Source organism: Lampris incognitus, chromosome 2, assembly GCF_029633865.1.
Source record: "Lampris incognitus isolate fLamInc1 chromosome 2, fLamInc1.hap2, whole genome shotgun sequence".
Taxonomy (NCBI): Eukaryota; Metazoa; Chordata; class Actinopteri; order Lampriformes; family Lampridae; genus Lampris; species Lampris incognitus.
The window spans coordinates 22,916,992-22,923,932 of NC_079212.1; positions in this window are offsets into that span (position 1 = coordinate 22,916,992).

The following is a 6,941-nucleotide window of genomic DNA, read 5'->3' on the forward strand; positions in this document are numbered from 1 at the left end:
ACCTGCATCAGAATCCATTCAGTGGTCAAATCTGCAGGGCCAAATGTTGCTTTACTGGTTTTTGAGTCAATTGAAACTATGGCCTTGAGATTAGCCCTGTTGCCTCACAGCAAGAGGGACCTTGGCTTAAATCCCTAAACCCAAACAGAGACGTTTAATTCCCCATAGGTATGAGGTATGTATCATTGGGATGACTGCGTAATTGCATGTTGGTCTGCCATGGACTGGCAACCTGACCAAGGTATCTCCATGTCTTCTGCCCACAGTGTGCAGGGACAGGCTCCAGTCTGCTGGGATCCCAAGAATGAGTAAGTGAGTGAAGTGGATCAATGGATGTGGATTTTTAAATAAGTTGACATAATCTTGCAGTCTATGTGAATGGCTAGGCCAATGATATATTAAGTTTTAATTGAAGTTTCTCTATGCCTGTCATCAAGGAATAGAAACAAATATCACACTCATGACACTGGGTGAGCTATTCCCTTCAGCAGACTAATCTTTTTAACAAACTGTTTAATCTTTGTAAACCCCCTAATACATCTCAATGAACAAGGTAAACACGCCTTTAGAGTTGAGATCCGTGGTGACACTCACTCAGGGACCCATGTCTTGGCTGCTCGTCTGTTCTCTGGAGTAGAAGCTTCATCCCAACATAGCCCAACAAGCTGTAGATTAATGGGGTGGTGTAAGGCCACGGCACGTTAATGTATCTGTCGAGGCTAAACGCACCTCCGTTGGAAAGTGATTTTTACACAGTCGGCAGGGCGCCGGGCTGTCCGTCCTGTCAAGGGGAATGTGGATGACTCTTGGGCCAAATAAATCTCAGCAATGAGGTTCCGCACAACTGAGCTGGCTCTGCATACGGTACTCCCCCAGTTTGCCAACCCTCAGCATGGGTGAGGAAGACAGGGTCTGCACAGAGATCATCCCCAGACCGCTTTCTACTTTTCACTGTTTTAAGATTCAGCATGCATTGGAATTGAAAAGGGCATTTCTTTATTTTCTTGCAGCTTTGAATTGCCCTTAAGTTGACCCGCTCCTAATTGAGATCCAGCAGCTTCTCCATATAGCTGTCTGATCATGTCATTACTTGATTTTCAACTCAAACAAGTCCTTCCCTGTGGCGTTCTATACTGAATATTAGAAACCCAGAAATAGGCATACCTTAAATGGGCTGTTTACTGACATGGCATTTACTATGCACTCACATATTGTGAATTTAAGTGCGGCTCATGGCCTGTGTCATGTTTGACCATCTCCCTTTCTCTCTGATGAAGCATAAAAAAAAGCAATTAAAAATAATCTCTGAAAATAATGTTAATTGCAATTCACATTCCAATTACAAATTATCACTTAAAAAGGAGTACCATGTACCAGTTCATGTATGAATATTCATAATTTGAATGACATGACAGGCCAGTAAAACCTTGTTTTCCCCTTTGTACCAGGCAGATGCTGCAGTTTACACTTTTTCTTGTCTCATGTCGAGCTGATGGTGCTTGGATTACCGTCGATGATATATAGAGAGGCTAATCTTCCCAAATGAGCTTGTTGGGATAGTGGCAGACCCCTGAATGAATCAGACAAATTGATGTCACAGAACATTGCTCATCAGAGTTATTTTGTGGGAAAAGGGATTGACAGGTATCTGCTTGGTACACCGGCAGAGACAGATTGTCAATGTCTTTATGGTCATTGATTATGGGATATTGACTGTGCATTAGCATTCACTTTAAAACAAATATACCATCTCCATTCAAAGGCTATTTTGCACACATCTCCTCAGCTCGCTGCCTTTTGACAAGGGACCCAATTTCTTTTCTTGTCCCAAAAGGGCACTTCATTCTCACTGATGTCTTGAGCTGAAGTTTGCATACTGTCGTGTTTTGCCTCTTGGTTAAAATGTAAATCAGAATTCGGCTACATGCATAATTCATTTCAGAATAATGGCCCCCAGCATTAGAGAATATTACAATATTTGGTAATTATTAATAAGTCATGCTCTCACACTTTCTCTGCTCAGGATATGATGAGATTTATGGCAAATTCTTGGCTGTAATACAGCATCATTTGGTGAGAGTGTGGGAAGTTAGATTTAAAATTGTAATCGCTTTGCACGTGTGCTGGCATACTTGGCATAGCACAGAAAAGGTATTTTTGAAAGGGCAATGCACAGACACAACAACGCAATGTCCGTGTTTGCAGGGGTTGGATAAATTCTTTCATTTAGCTTCGGGAGAACTTATGCATCGATCCATGATTCAGTTTCATATTTGAAGGAAGAACGCTGTTGTGTTTATCAGCCTTCCTGATGGCTTTTTATGGCGTGGTTACTACTCGCAGCCAAACTGGGTTTGCGCATCTGTTTGTGTGTGTGTGTGTGTGTGTGTGTGTGTGTGTGTGTGTGTGTGTGTGTGTGTGTGTGTGTGTGTGTGTGTGTGTGTGTGTGTGTGTGTGTGCGCAATGGGGCATCCAGGGAGATGGGAGTTGCCAAGGTGGAGGAATTGAAATTTTAATGATGAGTAGTACTGCCATGCTGACGGCCACGGAGCACCTCGGACGGCTTAAATATCACCGCTAATTAACACGGAGAGGCGGGCTGTCACACACGATGGATGTTCAGGGAGCAGATCACTGCTTTCACCCAGCCGACAATTCCTTTATTAATCAAAGCCTGAGATGAAAAGGCGCTCCCACACCTCAGGGAGAGAGAGATAGCGAGAGCTATTGTCGGCAAGGTTTCAATCATTCCCTGTGAGCGCGTAAAATATTTGATCAGGGGGCATCCAAACATGTGTTAGAGACAGAATGGTTGTGCTGCTGAGGGGTTGTTTTTGTAAACCTCTGGACCACATGTATATCGACAGGGCCATAGTGCCTATAATCAGTTGAGATTTACTGATTGTCAAGGGAAATTTTAGTTCGGCCCACCTATTAATTTTCCTTTATCTCTCTGGCAGTAGGGGTTTGTATAAAATGAGTCGGCTCTTAGCAATAGAGATAGCTCTGCTCCTTGACAGAGTGAGCCAAACACTGGATAGGGCAACACTCCTACGCGCCCCCACCAGTGGGACTCTGTGGCCAGTCTTGTCTTGGAGAGATGATTTCGAACCGAGATGATTTCAGCACTCTGTGTATGAAGATGGAGTGGTATCTCCCTTTCTCTGATCTCCTCCCCACCTCCCCCACTTAAGGCAGTCCAGTGTTAAGTGCTGGGGGCTTGTGGGTACCGTAAATCAGGCTAGAGAGGGAGGGGATGTCTCCCATGGGGCAAAGCACACACTCCCAGCAGTCTTCAGGCTGATCTCATCCTGCCCATCCTCACGCTTTAATTAAAGAACTGGTCAATAGCGAAGGGAAAGGTGCTTCGGGGTATAATCTGCACTTCCTACTGTAGACTGATCTGTCAGTGCACATGCAGGTAGAATGATGGGGCTGTGAACTTGGCGGGTGAAAAGTGTTCTCATCCCGGATTGATAAGCTCTTGTCACACTTCACTCAGCAAGGCCAAGTTTCCCGGTTATCTTAACGACTTTGCCTCTTTCCCAATTTTAGACTTTAAAATAAACATTTCCTTGCAAAAGGATTAACAACTGGTGTATCCTTTATCTGCAGCTGTTGAACTTTTTGTGAACCTAACTTAAGACATATCCATGTACCAAATAAAAAAAAAAATTGCCGACCTTTACCAGATTTTATCTTTTCATTGATGGATGAAACATGATACAATGTACCCTGAGAACATATGGGGTTAAACTCCACATTTCCAACCCAGCCCAAGTTATGTTTTATGAGCCACGATAGCAATCATTGATCAACCATAGATTGGACAGTAATTTCAAAGAAGTCGAGGTGTAAAACGCCTCCTACTCGGGCCGATTTGTCTTGGTTCAACTAGTACTGACACAGTAGACTTACTGCTCCAGTGTTGGCCCCTGGGAATCAGAAAATATTAGATTTTACATGTGTCTGGTATGTTGAACTATTAGTCTGAGATAATGTGGAGAAGCCAAGGCTACACTCCTTCTGAGGTGCAAATGACGCCTCCTTTAAACCAACTACATTGAAAACTTGGAATTAAGATAGTGTAGTTAATAACTAATTGCTTCTAGCTCATACTTGATAAATGGAAGGAATGGAAGGCTTTTTCACCAGGAGTATAACCTACATAGAGGAAAAACACATTTTAAAAAGGCTTTTTTTTAAATCCATTACTGTGCTCAACATTATAGACGTTTAACATGTATGGTCATGAGTGCCACCTGCTGACATAATTGGTTCATTACAACTTCTGAAAACCCTATTCCAATCTCTCCAACCCTTCAGACTTTGTCAATAACTTTCTAATCAAGACCAAAATCAGTATTGTTTAGTGTTTTGATGTCGTGCTGACTGATACCTGGAGCTGCATGACAAGAAGACTGAAATGGGTCATCAAAGTTGTCATCAGAAAGTTTTATCTAAGCCACTTTATTTTGTCATTGTATTCTCACAACAAATTGTATTCTTAAAATCTGTTCTCTGCATTTAACCCATCCTATTGTATAGGAGCAGTGGGAAGCTCCAGTGCTCGGGGGCCAACGCCAGTTCTTCTTTCCATTGCCTTGCTTAGGGGCACAGACAAGGAGTATTAACCCTAACATGCATGTCTTTTTGATGGTGGGAAGAAACCGGAGCACCTGGAGGAAACCCACAGACACAGGGAGAACATGCAAACTCCACACAGAAAGGGCCTGGGACGACCCGGGGTTCAAACCCAGGACCTTCTTGCTGTGAGGCAACAGTGCCAACCACTGGACTACTGAGCTAGATATGATTTCTTACCAAAGCCTCCCAAGATATCGGCAATGTCAGGAAAAACTACAGTGTTTGAAAATGGTGGTAAAAACAGAGTTTAAGAATCGCTGCTGCAGTAAATGTATACGAATAAAACATGCTCTTGTCTAAAAAGAGTAACATTTTTATTCAAGCTTGAGGCCCTAAATCTCCATTCTTTACAGCATGGGCATCAAAATGGACTTCCAATTAATCTGTGAAATAACAATTGTGGCAATAATAAAATCCATTTTACTAAAAAAAAACAACTCAAGATTAAAAAAAATAATAATGCGCTTTACTTTTTTTTTTTAAGATCTCCAACTTATTTCAAATTGAGGATCTCTTTATACATGCAAGAGAAAAGAGAAAAAAAACTGACTAAAAATGATGGCTACACTAGAGGGACACTAGTGGCAGCTTCCTCTCTATTCCTAATACAATTTAAAACATATATTAACTTCATAAGCAGTAGAAAACTTAGTGATGCCCCCCAAACTCCTTTTTACATTATCTAACAGTCTGAAAGCAATGAAACTACAATAAAACTTTCTTAGTCAAAACAGGTAACAACAGTTAAAACTGATGTGTTCTCTACATCTGAGCCATCATCTCCAACTCCAAGTCCATAAACACTGGAGCTGGAGAGGCCTGAACGAAATCTAGAGACAAGACACCATACAGACCTCCTATTCCCTTATCCACTGATTACATTTAGTCATCTTCACTGAAGATGATATATGTTAAATTAGAAATGGAGACATCGCAGTGTGTTGAATTTTAAAAACATGAGTTCACATCCCAATCAGCGCAGGTCTTGACAAGATGTCCGCTGCCAACCTCAAGAGACGAGACCCGAGTGAAAATATACGCTGAGTGAATTTTAAAAACCAAGACCAATTTCATGAGCGTGGAATAAATCTCGTCAAAACCAAGGTTTTTACTGATTGGATAGGCCCATCTGAAAATTATTCATAGGTGTAAAACTAAACTTGATCCATGTGTGTGGAAATGGCCCCATAAAAACAGTCGTGCATGATCTCACAGGCCTCTCAGCTGATTCCACCATGGGTATTCATTCCATCACAAGTACATCTTTGAGAGGATCTTAAAATAAAAAGGAAAGGGTTGACCCAGCACTGGAATGTGGACACAGATGTGCCCTCACTTATCCTCAGCCACAATGGAAATATATTTGCCAGAACGAAACACTGAACAGAATAAAATACTATTGACAAAAAAAAAAAAATTAAGACGACAGTTTCTAATAACTGAGGAACTAGAAAACAAAATGAGATGATCGGTTCTACAATTTAAGGAATTATTACAGAAGCATCTTGCATGTAAAGCTCATCTCTGCTTAAGGATTGCTGTCATAACCAGTTTCTTGCATGTAATAAACTGGGTGCTCATCCAGTGATGATGACCAACTTTTAACAATGCCACAAAATTGCCAACTTTAGCAAATCTAACTACCATAAACTGTAGTACCACATCATGCTTTTTGCCAAATAAAAAAACATTTTAATGTCCTTGTCTTTTTTTGTTTTTCTTTTTTTTTTTTTTTTTTTTTTTTTGTGATTTTCCCCCCTGTTTTTCTACTCAATTGTATCCGGCCAATTACCCACCCCACTCTTACGAACCATCCCGGTCACTGCTCCGCCCCCTCTGCCGATCCGGGGAGGGCTGCACACTACCACATGCCTCCTCCGATACATGTGGAGTCGCCAGCCACTTCTTCTCACCTGAAAGTGAGGAGTTTCACCAGGGGGACGTAGCGCCTGGGAGGATCATGCTATTCCCCCCAGTTCCCCCTCCCCCTGAACAGGTGCCCCGATCGACCAGAGGAGGCGCTAGTGCAGTGATCAGGACACATATCCGCTTCCCACCCGCACACATGGCCAATTGTGTCTGTAGGGACGCCCGACCAAGCCGGAGGTAAAATGGGGATTCGAAGCAGAGATCCCCGTGTTGGTAGGCAACAGAATAGACTGCCATGCCACCCGGACGCATGTCCTTATCTTTTTGTGTGAAATGCTAGCCAAATAGAAAGCCCAAATAATCATTTGAGTAGAGTAGGTGGATATACAATTTCCATATGTAAAGGAAAAATGAATTTTGAGAGC